Raw genomic sequence first — 15803 nt, 5'->3', positions numbered from 1 at the left:
TGTGAAAATTAAGACTAAAGTATCCCTTCTGATTGATACAGAAATCATTCATCACAGCAGCCCTGTTAATGTGTATGTACTCCTAAACCTATGACTGTGCAGAGAAAATCCCACAAGGCCAAAATCCTCACTAACATTACAGACATCCAGATATGAGCTAGAGGAATGGGGTCTTCAGCAAATGCACAGTTTTACCCAAGGGAACTTCTTCACCATTTGTCTCAAAATTACTCTGATTTAGATTGTTTCATGCACAATTCCCAGCTCCTTGCAGTCTCAGTGCCACTCTCTCCTAAGATGAATGCAAGGCACTAAGATGAGTACCTTACAATCTACTTGGGTTGGCTTTGGGGGCTACAACTGGTTTGCTCTTTATTTGAGGCCACAAACACCATTTTGACATAAGAAATTAAAGAAACCAAGACCACAGAAATGCAGAGTTTCAAAACCTCCTTATACACTGATTTGTCTCTACCATCAACACACACATCCTTACGATCAGATTATTCTGATGTTTTCAGGTCAAGAATTGCAGCTTGTAGCATGCAAAAAACCCACTTGGTATCTGTCTTTTCTTCTATGCTACTGTACATGAAAACAACAAAAAGACAAAAGTTCACTCTAGCATATAAATGTCATCATTATCTATCTGAATGTGCTAATTTCTAGTACTCTGAAATTAATGAAATGGTTCTGTTAAACAATGATTAGACAAACATTCTGTCAAAATATATATCATTATCAATCACTTTATAGGCTTAGAATAAAAGTCATGACAGCAAGTTATTATCTGGCAACAAAACATTTAATTCCACTTAAACAACCACATCCTTTTGTGGATGTGTAACTGCAGTTTTAACTTTTTCAAGAGGATTCCTTGTGGCAAAGCAGACCACCATTTTTAATGCATTTGGAATCTTTTCTGGAATATTCAGCGCAGCTGGGGAGAATCAGAGAGCAACCAAACATACATATCATGGGCACTGAGCTCGCTCAGGAACTCAGCTCTCCCCTAACTGTGCTGTTACTGCAAGACGTGTCGCTACGATTCTTCTCCACAACAAACACACTGCAGTGAACTCGGGACACACAGCCTGCAGGATTACACAATAGCACAAAGCCTGGCATTTTTTCAGAACTCAAAAGAAAAATAGCACTTCTTATAAAGTTCATACCCTCAAACAACTGACTGTCAGGGTATTCTAATTGGATGCTGTGAAGAGGCAGTGTCCCTAAAACACCCCCTTAAAGGAGGCAAGTGCTGTAGCGTGGCTGTGGCTGCCACTTCCTTAGGGCCAGAGGGAACTGGCCCCACCAATGTCAGGTCTGACTTTGCTCACCCTTCTTTTCTAGCATGTGGGGTTTTTTTAATATCCTTACAGTATTTTCTTCTTTCACATGCTTTTCACCCATGCTATCCTTCATAAATAACTGCATCCAAAACTCCTGGCAGTACTATCAAAATAATACCACTAATGATGTCATTCTGGAATATTACCCTTATTTTATAGTGCAGAGGCTTTTTTTGCTTCTTCCAGCAGTAAATCCAAATTTATGATAGAATGTTAAACATCTCGGTTCAACTTCCAGCCCTGGGATGTGGGAAGACTAATTTTCAGGGAAACTACTAAATGTTCATGGAAGCTCTCATGCAAAATTGGATTGAGCTTTCATTTCTGTGCTAGCCCTGCTGACCTTAGTACTGCTGCTTGTGTAAACTGGCAGTACATAAGTACAGTGTCATTGAAGGAAATAAAAAAACCTACTTAATTTCCAAAACATTTTATGTTACTTGAAAGAAATGAGCAGGTTATTTAAAGTACAGAACTACTACTGTGTAATATCATTAGAAGCGTCCCTTATTGAACTCAATGCCTTTGGGAAATATTATTCAAGATGACTAGCAGCTGTTCAAGGCTGGAAATCTTTGCCTGATTTCCAGCATGACACTCACTGACCTCTCCCTCCCCCACAAACATGCACATAAAAATAAAAATGTTATCAACTTAACCCGTAGCCAAAAAAATGCCAGCACATTAAAAACTTATCCTAAAATATGACAAAATAAATACCAGAGGAAAACAAAAACATTTTTCATACACCAACTACCTCAACTTGAGGACAGAATTTTCTTGGTTCATTTACTTTCCAGAAGAGCTGCAGGCATGCAGCTTCTGTATCCTTGTACAAAAATACCAAGCCATGAATTTTGCTGACTGTCCGCTCCCTTACCTCTCCAAATAAATGGTGCTTATGTCTTTAGGGTATCATGTAACTCTGCTCTTCAGTGTTGGATTCTCTGTTTCTGTAGCACTTACTAATAGCACAGCTCCCTAAAGCAAGCTTGCTGGAAATAAATAAAATGTAAGCTTGCTAAGAGTCCAATGCAAAAATTAATAGGAAAGCTCTTCTGAATAAATAAGAATACCATCTGAAAGTACTCAAATAGAGACTGAGCCCTAATGCTAGACACAAAAGAAGAATTAGGAAAAAAAAAAAAAGTCTGAAGTGACTCTACATAGCTGATAAAAAGGCATTTTTATTAAAAAGCTGAATTACAGAATCACAGAATCATTTAGATTCAAAAAGAGGTTTGAGAACGTCAGTCAAGATATTGAGCAGGACTGGGCCCAACACTGGGCCCTGGGGAACACCACTTGTGACCAGACACCAGCCGGATTTAAACTCCCAATTCCCACCACTCTCCGGGCCCAACCATCCAGCCAGTTTTTACCCATCAAAGAGTGCAGCTGCCATGGCCTGCCAACTTCTCCAGGAGAACACTACAGGAAACAGTGTTAAAAGCTTTACTAAAGTCTTGGTGGACAACCCAGCCTCTTCCTCACCCACCAAGCAAGTCACCTTGTCAGAGGAGATCAGGTTGGTTGAGTAGGACCAGCCTTTCATGAACCCCAGTCTGATTCCCTGGTTGTCCTGTACATTCCACGTGATAGCACTCAGGATGATCAGCTCCATGACCTTCCCAGGTGCCAAAGTCAGGCTGACAGGCCTGTAGTTCCCCAGATCCTCCTTCTGGCCACTCCTGTTACTCGGCATCACATTTGCCAACCTCCCCAGTGCGCCGGGACTGCTGATAAATGATGGAAAGTGCCTCAGTGAGCATTTCCATGAGCTCCCTCAGTACCCTTGGGCAGATCTCACCCAGCCCCATAGACTTGTGTGTGTCTAAATGGTCACTGACCATTTTCCCTTAGATTATGGGGGCTTCATTCTGCTTCCCATCCCTGTCTTTCAGCTCAGGGGCCAAAGAAAAACTGGCATTACTAATAAAGACTGTGGCAGAGAAGGCATTACTCAGCTCAGCCTTTTCCTCATCCTCTACCACCATGTTTTCCCCCACATCCAATAAAGGATGGAGATTCTCCTTAGCCCTCCTTCTGTTGCCAATGTATTTATAGAAAGAATTTTCTATTGTCTTTTTTGGCAGTAGCCAGATTGAGTTCTAGATGGCCTTTGGCCCTTCAAATTTTCTCCCTGCATGACATTCCCATAGTCCTCCTGAGCTGCCTGCCCCTTCTTCCAAAGGTCATAAACTCACCTTTTTTCCCCCTCTGAGCTCCAGACAAAGCTCCCTGTTAAGCCAGGCTGGTCTTCTACCACCGGCTCATTCTTCAGCATACAGGGACAGCCTGTCCCTGTGCCTTCAGGATTCCCTTATGAAGGAATGTCCAGCCTTCCTGACTTCCTTGCCCTTCAGGATTGCCTCCCAAGGCACTCTGTCAACCAGGCTCCTACACAGGCCAATGTCTGCCCTCTAGAAGTCCAAAGTAACAGTTCTACTGACCCCCTTCCTTACTTCTCTCACTTCATTTCCTACAAAGGGAACAGGATGGGTAGCAAAGGTTCTGCAATGTGAATTCATTTAGAGTTCTTGAATCAAAACTCCAGAAGAAGTTCATAAAGCTTGATAAATGGGCAAGACTGAGACAGACAAAATTTACTGTGGTCAGGTACAGCACAGTAAATCTTTCTGGATACCAAAAAGAGTCATTTAGACTGTTCACATATACAGAGAGATTCTAAACTTGTTGGAACCTCTCAGGGGAACTATATAGTGTCACTGTGCACAGTTCACCAGAAACATCCATTCAATGTGTAACTGCAACACAAAAACCAAGAAATTAGATTAGTTTAGTCCTAAGCACACAAACAATCCAGGTAATCTTTTAATACCAGTGACTCCACTAGAAACACATATTTGATAAAGACTTCAATTTACAGTGATATTCCTAGGGCCTCTCAGAGCCAATTTATAATTTTTTTATGGCTTTTTCATTTTTTTGTTATTATAATTGTGTATCTTTAAAATTTCCTGATCAGAATGCCATACACTGTCCAGGACACTGCCTGACAGAAATCCAAGTTTCTTATGTCTGCATTTGACATTGACGCATTTATCAAGCTTTTATCTCATAAAAAGTAGGTATCACATTAGACTGACAAGATGTATTTTCCATAGTCACACACTCACTGCAAGCAACTACATCATCATCCTTTAAACTTTTATTGATCAAAATTCATGTCAGCCACACCATTACTAAGCCAAGGCAAATACCAGGCTGACAGGCCTAAAATTATTTGAGTCATTTTGTTCGGTCCTTTAAAATGCTGGCAGGGCATTGTCTTCCACCTAGTCTTCTGAAACTTACCTGACGTTCTGGGAAAAAATTATTAACATCAACAACCTATACAGCACTTGGGCCATCTCTCCTTAAATTATGGAAGGGAAAAGGTTCAGCCTTGATTTTTAAAATTCTATCTCTAGAGGCTGAAAAAATCCTGGTATGGAGAAGAGAATCTCATCCCTTTATGATACTTCTGCTTTTTCCCCCAAATGCAAAATAGAAAATACTACTAACACAAAATTTGCCTTCCTAGGGTTTTGCCAACAGACGTATTTAAGATGTTTTAGTATTGACAGTGTATAGTCTCTTGTATTTGTCTGAGAGCAAACTCACCCTCAGTATCACAGCTCTTTTCCTATCCCTCTTAAATGGAGCTGGTCATTTTGTGCTGTAGTAGATCACAGGCCAGGCAGCAGCCACTGCCTTTTGCTTCTTTTCAGGGGAGTGGAAAGGATTTCCCACCTCCTGGATACCCCTTATAACCTCTTATTTCCAACTTGTTAATGACTGAGAAACAGGTAACGAAGCTTTTAATATAAAATGACCCTTTCACTCCTATGAACCTATTTGACTCTTCCTGAATAAATTGTAACCACAGACATTCGTATTGCAATCACAACCTTTTCCATAAGGTTTCATACTGAAATATTTTGTTGCATCGTGGCTTAATCAGGAGAGCATTTTGTTCTTTGATACAGACTAGAAGGGAGTTGGCTAACCTAACCAAGGTGAGGAGGGCAGAGATACTGTCAGTGACTTCTTGCATTAATTCATCTGTCTTCCTGCTGCTCAGAAAGATTACAACATTCCCACATGCACAGAAGTCAGGCTCCTATCCTCCTACTGTTAAATCGTATTTTTTCTGTTGCTCTCACAGGGTGGCTCTGTAACAGCGCACAGGAATCATCAAGACAGACAAGACAATTTTTCAAATAGCATTTCATGAGCAGTACTATATTCTCATTACAAAAAGGAATCGATGCTTTAAAATAACCCCTGAAGACAGGAACACATTCCTCAATACTACTAGAGAGTCATTGTGAAATATACTGATTAGGAATCCCTTCAAAATACCTGTTTTCCTTCCAATTTGTAAAATATTAGTTACATAATATGCGGTTTTAAAATTCTAGCTTCATCTGATACAACAGTCTATGCCACTTGACAGAATACAAAATACAAAAACTCTCAAAAATGGAGTTCTAATATCTTTTAATAAAGTAGCAGCATTTTTGCAACAGTGAAAAGTACTGCAGGTTATATTAAAGTCAACAGCCCACCAGACTTCACCACTAATTACAAAACACACCCACCTCTTGTGCACTTGTAATTCCAAGTGGCATCACTGTTTAGCTGGAAATCAAGAGGCAGCAATCCTTCCTATTTCAGAATCTTCCAGACATTTGGTGAACTCATTTAACCTAAAACAAAATATGCAGCCCAGCTAAGAATAACAACAACAGGAAACCCCTTCCTGGATATTCTGGAACCTGATTAGACTGAAGCAGCACTGCATAACACAAAAACCCACCCTGACTTGCCTTGAGTTCTCAGTCAATCAGCTTCAGAAGTGATTTACTCTCACAAAGAAGGTCATCATGTGCAAAAAAGTTAAGAACTACTGCTCAAGTTGTGTTGTGCAGGAGGTGAACTGTGTGTTCTCCTGCCCACACGTGATGTTTACACACTGGCAAGTATCAGGAGTGTTGGAGTCTGTCAGTAACCAAAGTTATTGCCATTCTGACTTGAGCATTCTCTGGCCAACACACCATTCCTGGACACAGAACACTTGAGAGCTGGAGGTCACACTGTCTTCCCAGTCCATTATTGCACATGGGGTTAAACATTTACTTCTTTGCACAGACTCTCCAATATCCACGCTAAATAAAAGCTACATCCTCTTAATGGAGGCGGTCTCTGCACAGCACAGCTGCCCTGCTATTACCATTTCAAATAACAATGGCAATTGAAGTCCATCACTTCCAATTACTGAAAACACATTTAACCACTGCAGACAGGAAAAAAAAAGACCAATATCTGATTTTCCAACTATTTCAATATATTGGATTATCATCTTCTGTAGCAGATTTCACCTCAAAAATATCTGAGGTGTTCCAAAGTACAAAGCAGCACTTCATCCCCAACTACTTGGCCAAAAAAAACCTGGAATGGTAGTTTTAAGCAGCTTGCCTTTCCAACCTAGTGCTGAAACACTGTGGTACGTACTGGATAGGGGAAAGTTTGGTTAGCCATAATACCTTTAGAATCATACAACCTGAAAAATATTTTGATTATGTTACATTATCCAAGAAAAGACTTTTTACCTGTGAGGGAATGTCTGTTACATTTCATATCTTTTTGAATCTTTACACCTTTGTCATATTTGCACACAGCATGCAACCATTTTTCTTACTAAATGCCTGAAAAGCTTTTTTTTTTTTTTTTTAAAGAACTTGCACCTCTCCAGTTGCTCAAAGAGTGTTTCACAGGACTACTGCTGGAGATGGAAGCAATCCATTCCTGAGTTCAGAGGATCAAAATATTCTGTAATTCAACTGCTGAACATCATTTGTCATACATGTTGGACGATTCTGGCCGTTCATTCATTGCTGAATTCTTCACATTGCTTGTGTGAGGTGAAGCAAACCATCTGCAAATGTCATACCCACTCCTTCTCATGGACTACTTCTCCTTTTCCTATTCATCCCCTCTTTTCACCCCTGCAGTCTCCTGCTTTCTTTTCTTTCTGTGCGCACAGAAAGGACATCCTACATTCACTCACAAGTAAAAGAACAACTGAGATAAGTTACTGGGGAAAAAGAGCCAAAAGATGAGCAAACAGTGTGTGAAGATGTTTCAGATCACTTGTAAGTGAAAACAAGGCAATAAAATATTCTGCAGATTTTCCTGGTGGACTTTACTCTGTAGTCTGCCAGGGTAAAATGATCTCCTAAAACAGAAAAGGAACAAGGACTGAAAGTAAAGGGGAGTGCAAAGTTTCTCTTTCCCCCTCCTGCCTTGGAAAATTATCAGGCTTTTTAAAATTTCCCATATACTGTTTCCCCATTTTTCCTATCCTCAGTTCCTCACCAAAGAGCAACCAACCTTGTATACAAGAGAAAGCAGACTACTACTGCTAACTTACCCATACAGAGGAACATATTTAGCATAACCCTAAATTTATTATTATTAGGAACATACGTAAGCCCATACTTAGAAACTAAGTTTCTATTTCGGACCTTCCTGAGAACAGAAGGCACTGCTAATTTTAAAACAAACAGAAATAAGAACAAGCTCAAAATTACGCGGCACCTTTAAAAAGAATAATTTCAGTATAAGACTATGATTTACAGAGCGCAAAGATTTTGCTTCCTAAATAATTTTTAAAGGAAAGATTTTTCACATGTTTTTTTACGCAGGCTCCATCTTGACTAAAAGGAAGGTAACAAACATAAAAGGCTGGATTGTTCATGAGACTGCCTGAAGAAAAAAGGTTCTTTCAGGTCAGGATGAAGGGCAGTAACATTCACCTCAGCCTCAGCAATTAAGAAAATTGTTTCCATCACTACAGGCATCGTCTCTTGAAAACTGAAGGAACAATGTATTCAACACAAACATGAATGAACAGTTGACCAGACAGAAAAAAAAGACTAAAAATATACTTGGATAACAAAAGATTTTTTTGGAGGGGGGAAAAATGAGTAGCAAGGCAATCCATTAAAATTATTTCCCTGGCTTCCATTCAGATGCTGTCCAAGCACAGCTTCATTGTTTGGCATGTCGCTTGCATCGCCTCACGTCACCTTCATTCTCTCACTCAGATAACCTCAGATAAAAATATGCAGAGCCCTATTCTAGGATTCAGCAATATTAAACCAGTAGCCAGCAGCAAAAACTGGGGCTCTCTTGATTCAAAAAGAATTTTTAAAGCCCTTGTGAACTACAGAGAGCAGGGAGGGTGAAAGCTTTCACCAAACTGAGGCATAAGACTCTGTCAGGTTCACTTACAAAGCAGGATGTGTTTGTTATCCATGGTGAGAGGGACATCCAGTTACTGCATCTGCACATTCCCACAGGAAGGTACCACAGCTGAGGGAAGGGAATGCTGAATCTGACATCCATTTCATCAGCCTAATAAATTTTAGATTAATTACAGATTATTACTTCCCACTTCACTTCCACATCAACGGCTGTTTTTTTGCTTCTCAAGCCTCTTCAAGGCACAATATTGGCACCCTTCAGTTATCTGCCACTAAAACACAGAACAGGACTGCACACACGCTGTTCTGCAGAATATATATGAATGTATGTATGTGTGTGTATGTGTGTGTATATATATATATATATATACACGAAAATAAAAAAATATTTATCCAATTGCAGAAGATAATTCTGGTTGATGGACCCCCCTCCAGCACCCTCTCAAAGTAGCAGAAAATTGCGCCATCAAGCAGACAGGGATATCATCATCATCATTATTATTATTATTAGCAGTAATATTATTTTGGTTTAAGAAAATGCTGACATTTTATGGTTACAAATCAGGAATAGCCAGCTCACTGCCCAGTGAGCACAAATTAGGGCTCCTGCTGATGAATGGTCTTTTCAGCCCACCTTTCTGGCATCCCTTGTGTGCTCCTCTCCACTGTGCAGCACACATCTTTTCCAGTCCTCTTCCACTGCTCACGACTGCCGCCTCACTGTCAGACAAAAGGCTCCTCTCCCTCTGCAGAGCACGAAAGGGGACATACCTTGCCCTGTTGCTGTGTTGCTGCCTTGCCTCTGCAAATCATCCTGGATTATCACCACAGAGCAACAGAGAGACTGAGATGCAGCCAGACATCAGCAGCCCTTCCATTTTCAGCATGGTTCTGTCTTATTAGGCAGTATGCCTAAACTAGTAGCAAAACTAAAAGCAAAATAGGAAGGATGAGTTTGATAAGGGAGGCCTTATCAGCCTTTGCTGCCGTCAAACCCACCAGAAATGGGGGAAGGGAGGCACTTCTAAAGGCAATGCTTTTCCACACTGCAGCATCCAGGAGCCAGACTCGGCTGAGCCCATACACAATAGACACAGTTGCCATAGCAATGGCATCACAGGGAAATTTTTCAGCAAAGCTGCTTGCTTTTCACCAAGGTTACTTTCAGATTACCACTCAGCACAGGGATCTGTATGGATCAGACAACATCTTGCATCTGTCTGGAGCTTGCCTGCATGAAAAGATGCGACGGCCACGCCACAGGGAAGAATAAGGCACTGCACAAGTAAAGCAGGGAACTGGGCTCTCAAACCACCCAGCACACCATCTGACAGCAACAGCTTGCAAGCTAATATATTGTCACCTCACGACAGACTAGAAGTGTGATCTGTTGGAATCAAATGTGCTTTCATCTTTTGTTGTGTTTTCTTAAAAATTGCTAGCTTTCAATAAAGATCTACGGCACGTTTCTGCAACAAGGGACTTCAGTTTCTAATAGTGATCACCACCTCAAAAAAAACTCCCCAAGAAGAAGAAAAAAAATAAAACCAGGGAACATCTAAGCTGCTGTTTTTACAAATACTTTTATCATTCCACTAATGCTGTTAAAAGGCAGTGAAAGTATATGGTGCAGCATGTTTCTTGAGAAAAAACTGGTCACAAAAAAGAGCCCCTGAATAATTTGCAAGCTTAAACTACACCAGTGAGTTATTTACCTTGTTTCACTCGGTCCTCCTAGTTTTTCAGATAAACAAAAACACATCAATCTTTCCCCCCTGAAATGCAAGGTTGGTTTTTTTTTTACTCAAACATTTAAGCTGCGATCAATTGTCACTCCCAAAAAATAAAGAATAAGGACTTATTCAAAACATAAACACCACTTGAGAAAACACTTCTTCATCAGCTCTTTCTGCTTAAAGGAGTTTTAAACTTTGGCATTTTCAAGTTTTTGGCATGCAATCTCTTGACTGGAAAGCTGCAAAAGTAACCCCCACATAATCAAATGGCGCAACAAAACTGCTTTGCAACTTGCTCACAGGATACAAACATCCAAAAAGCTGGCAAAGAATCAAAACTAATCAAATTAAATAGGACTCTTCCTGCATTTACGTCTTGCCATCTATAAAGATAACAGCATGTTCCTGAAATACATCTTTATGACAAACAATAAGTAATTTCAGCATCAATTGTGTATACATAGTTCCCAGCAAATGGCTGTCACACCACACCAGAGAGCTTCATTAGAGGAGAGTGCTACAGGCTCCTCTAGAAGACAGGCAGTTCAGAAACTGTCTGCTACAAGAGCTGCAGAGACACAATTATACACCCAAGTCTTGACAGTTTGGGGAAAAGAATCACATTAGCTCTGATGAGTTTTAGAAAACCTTCAAATTTCTTGGCCCTCAGTTAATAAAGGACATTGCAGCACAATAGATATTAACTTCACCTCTGGAAGAACAGGCAAGCACAAGACAAAAGAAGCTATTCCAACAACTTAAACAGGAACAAGCTGAGTCCTCCACCATATAAAGTCATGACTGGGTAGCCTAAGGAAGATGCCATCACACAAAAAAACTTATTCCTGTTGCAGGAATAATTTGAGTAAAGTCTCCAGCTTGAATTAAGAAAGTATGACTGTATAATTACAATGGTCCTTGTGCTCTTAGAAACTTCACACATACAGCAGCATGGCAGAACCATGGTATCAGAAGCAATGCTAGAAAAGGACACACAAAATCACAGGCACCAAATTCTGAACTACAGTGGAAAAGAACACCTACCCCTTAAAAAGAAAGGCATCCTCAATGAATAAAACTGGAAGGAGAAAAAGCAAAAACTATGTAGGCAGAAGCTAACTCTTAGCAGGGCAGGAGAAGGGGAAGAAGGCACCCTTTTGCTGTGCACATTTGGGAGCATGAGAAAAATGTAGGTGAAATTTGTGGGAGAAGTCAAAAAAAATCTCATCATCCTTTATCCTTAACACATCTGCAAAAGAAACTCCATTTGAAAGGAGGACTTCCAATTAGAAGAACAGGAATAGCCTTATTTCAAATACAGTAGAATATTAACAGTTAATGCAAAATCATGAAACCAGGGATTTGCATATTAAGTTATCTACTGCATTAGAGAACAAGCAGCTTGATTCCCCTTCTCCTCACTGAACTTCTGACCAAGGTTTAGGACTGTCTCGAAGCCCTTTGTCTCTACCCTAAATAAGATAATGTTCCTCATCACTCAAACACACATCCTAAAAGCAAAATACAAGGAAGAGAAATGTTAGCTTGTAGCAGAAGTCTGCCACTCCTACTCACATATTTATAGCACCAGGGTTGAGCAGAAGGGTTGTAGAATTAAAAATAACAATAAGGATATTAAGGACTCTGAAGACAAGTAATCATATGGGGTAGCACACGAGGCACAAGGAAAAATGCAGTCTAACAGTGCAACTATCCCACTGGGAAAGCCATCTACAGGTTAATAAAGCATTCAAGGGAAATGATGATCAAGTACTGATAAAACAGCTTAAAACAGCAGTTTTGAAGAGCTCCCATCCAAAACCACAGGAGAAAGGCTTGCATATTAGTTATGGGAGAAATTACAAGTGCAAGGGGCCTGAAATTAGGAACTACATTAGAATTTGTAATTTGCCATACAACTTTCCAAAGAGACTGTTTTAGTTGCAAGGTCAGAAACACCAAGGACAGAACACCTAAAGCATTGGGAACATCATCATCTCCATTAGTAACTGAAGTTAAATTATTTTAAGATATTCTTGGCCAACACCATGTTGTGATAAGCATTCTTACAACAAGTTGAGAGGAAGGGTTTGCATCTCTGAGCTCAAACTTTGAAAAGCTTCTTTAGGAAATTATTGGTTTTAATATGAACTTTTCAAGTTTTTGATTGGTGGTTTTTAAGAAAACAGGTAGCAATTTTTTTAAAGATGTGAAAACAAGGACATTTTGTGAAACACCCCATCTTTTACTACAATAAGAAAAGCAAGGTGGAAATTTGCTTAATTCTGCTTGCAGGAACAATTGCAAACTAAAAGCCAATTGCAAACCCAGAAAAGCCAGAGAAATAGGTCAGCCTCTCTCCTTACAGGTGACATGGAGTTGACAGGACTGAACAGGATGAACATACTGTTCACCTCCATGGCAAGCCTGAAGAGGTTAATTTAAAAAAAAGCCACAAAAATCCCTACATCACCTCAAAAGATTCTGAGTTCTGAAGAACCCCTCTACAGGCCTGTCTGCAGTATTGTCAAAGGATTTAGTCATTCCACAGGGAGAGCCAAAGATTTTATAATTTTTTAAAATGAGATCTGATTAAAATTTAACACAGTTAAATAACATATCTAGGAGTTTAAATACCCTACATCTAAAACTGATGGCAAGTGGAAATTGCAAGACAAGCAGGATCTTTGAAAATCAGCTGCTTTCTGTGTCTAAAACAGCAGAGTATGACTTAAACCAGAGCTTCAAAAACTTTGGGCTACCACCTGCTCTTTCCTATCCAGACTGTCACAACACACTGCACAAGTGTGATGAGGTTTGGGTGCCTTTCGTTGTAACAGTCCTATTTCAAAATAAAATTTCTGTTCAAAAGAGTTTGACCCAAAGGAGTTACACCCCAGAGTGCTGTGTAGCCCTTCAGAAGGATCTTGACAGGCTGCAGAGATGGGCACAGCAGAACTGTCTGAAATTCAACAAACACAAGTGCAGGGCTCTGCACCTGGGGAGGAATAACCCCATGGAATAACTAGTACAGGCTGAGGGCTGACCTGCTGGAAAGCAGCTCTGTGGAGAAGGACCTGGGGGTCCTGGTGGACAACAAGCTGTCCATGACCCAGCAGTGTGTCCTTGTGGCCAAGAAGGCCAGTGGTGTCCTGGGGGGCATTAGGAAGAGCATTGCCAGCAGGTCAGGAAGGTGATCCTGTCCTTCTGCTCAGCCTTGGTGAGGCCATACTGTGCTGAGCTCTGGGCTCCTCACTACAACAGAGACATGGAGCTCCTGGAGTGGGTCCAGTGGAGGGCTACAAAGATGGTTAAGGGTCTGGAGCATCTCTCCTATAAGGAATGGATGAGGGAGCTGGGCCTGTTCAGCCTCAAGAATAGAAGACTGAGAGAGGACCTCATCAATGTCCGTCAGTATCTGAAGGGAGGGTGTCAAGAAGATGGAGGCAGGCTTTTCCCAGTGGTGCCAAGCAAGAGGACACGAAGCAATGGGCGCAAACTGATGCACAGGAGGTTCATCCTGAATATGAGGAAGAACTTCTTTAGTGGGCAGGTGACTGAGTGCTGGAACAGATTGCCCAGGGAGATCGTAGAGTCTCCTTCCCTGGAGATACTCAAAAGCCATCTGGACAATCCTGACTAATGTGCCTGAACAGAGAGGTTGGACTAGATGACCTCCAGGGGACCTTTCCAACCTTAACCATGCTGTGATTCTGTGACCAAGCTAGTATTCCTATTCAGCAAAATACTGCTCAGGAGAAAATCTACTTCACAGGTGACACAACTGCAGGCCTAGAACAAGGCAGCAAAACCAGTCAAAGTCCAGAAAGTGAGCAAAGACCACACACAGTTTCACCTTCTCCTTTCATTACCACATTAACTCCATATCCATGATTAAAGGCAAAATAAAAGAACAACTAAGAAGAAAAGCCTTGATAGCTTAGGCAAGACCTTTACTTGGTATTTAAACATAAATAGCATATAAAGCACTATGTGATCTTGTCCACCATGTGGTACATGCTGTAAATTGTCTTTTTAGGAACTGAAGTCATCTCCCTTCAGAGTGAAAGCCAGGGAATGCTGTCACTGCTACTGTTGGCACATGTTTGCTTACCCCTCTATGTTTATGCTCCCTGTGTCAAGGCTTGTGAGCTGGAACAGCTTACAGAACTATACAAATGCTGAATTGGGAAGGTTAGAAAAATCTGCAAGTATGCGAAGGCAGGGCAGAACATGAACCATGAGATGGTCAAAGGATTCCCAGAGCAGCTGATTCTGAAAAGCAACAGTGACACGGAGCATTGTCCATTTCAGTAACCTGCACTGGGAAATTCACAGGATTTATCTGCAACACCCATAGTAGCGAAGAAAGGGTTTTTTTGTTTTTGATTACACTGCTGAATTATCACAGTAAAGCTGCTCTCAGATTTAAACATAGAATTAATGCTGCTAGCATCCATGAATCTTAATATATTCAGTTCCCTAAACTGTCTATGCTACTACAGCAACTGAAGGTGTCTCAGTCTGAAGCATTTATTCTCCTGTCTTTGAAATGCTATTAATGTTATCATTCATTTATTACACAGTCTGGAAATTATGACACTGAGGATGTCTCTTCTTTTGAGCATCCAAGCTGCTTACAAACCAAAGCCTTGCTTTCACAGGCATTTTCTCAGTATCATTCTACGTGCATCACAAAACGAAACAGAAGACTCTTCAGTGGTCTGACCACTCCACACAAGTGATTTCCCTACAGTCACGATGAGGAAGAGTTACTGGCAGAACAGCCATCTGCCCTGTCCATGCTGTACCAGCATGGATGTTCTGTTCTGCAGAACAAGTCAAGCCAAGATTAATTAAAGCAGGTTGAAGACACATGATCATGCCCTCTGCACCACCCTGCTTTTCTGAGCACAAAATGCCTGCGTCCCATCTCCTGTTCTCATCACGTCTCTGAGACCCAAAGCTTGAGACAAACAGGGTAGCAAGTATCGAGCTACCTTATTTCTCCTTCAATTTTTATTTTAACCTGATCAATGGTAATCCCTCTGCTTAAGTCAACAAGCATGTGGATTTACACCATTTAGCAATGCAGTGGAAGCTGAGAACATAAGAACCTTGCAGGCTTTGGCACCTAAAGTCTGAAGGCCTCTGAACCCAATTCTCTTCCTTTTTCTGGATTAATAATAGATTCAGACTCCAAAAGATTCCTGAAAAACATTCCCTTTTAGTATGGACCTTTCCCAGCTGCCAAACAGGTAACTACCTTTCTGTCTTTCCTTCCTACTCTTAGGTCTCAAATCTCAAGTAAATCTTCGTGAGTGAAATGTATTCCTTCTCAAATAAATGAAGGATAATGAAAACAACTATTTCTAAGGCTAAAAACGATGGTGTGTTTTTTTAGTCTATTATCATTCCCTGCTTTAGATGTCCTCTTTAAG

General features: G+C 40.7%; 1 protein-coding gene across 7 annotated transcripts in view; it reads right to left on the bottom strand.

The window, feature by feature from the left end:
• The window catches only part of SERGEF (secretion regulating guanine nucleotide exchange factor), a 142652-nt gene that overhangs the window by 70406 nt on the left and 56443 nt on the right, over positions 1-15803 (bottom strand). Inside the window, exon 10 of one of the 7 annotated variants that reach the window (XR_004241089.1) lies at positions 5960-6067. The exons of the other annotated variants lie outside the window; for them this stretch is intronic. The gene's annotated coding sequence lies outside the window, so the exon portion shown is untranslated. The remainder of the gene's footprint in view (positions 1-5959; positions 6068-15803) is intronic. 7 annotated transcript variants of the gene reach the window in all.

The sequence above is a fragment of the Corvus moneduloides genome, chromosome 6 (genome assembly GCF_009650955.1).
Source record: "Corvus moneduloides isolate bCorMon1 chromosome 6, bCorMon1.pri, whole genome shotgun sequence".
Taxonomy (NCBI): domain Eukaryota; kingdom Metazoa; phylum Chordata; class Aves; order Passeriformes; family Corvidae; genus Corvus; species Corvus moneduloides.
This window is presented reverse-complemented; position numbering and strand designations above follow the sequence as displayed.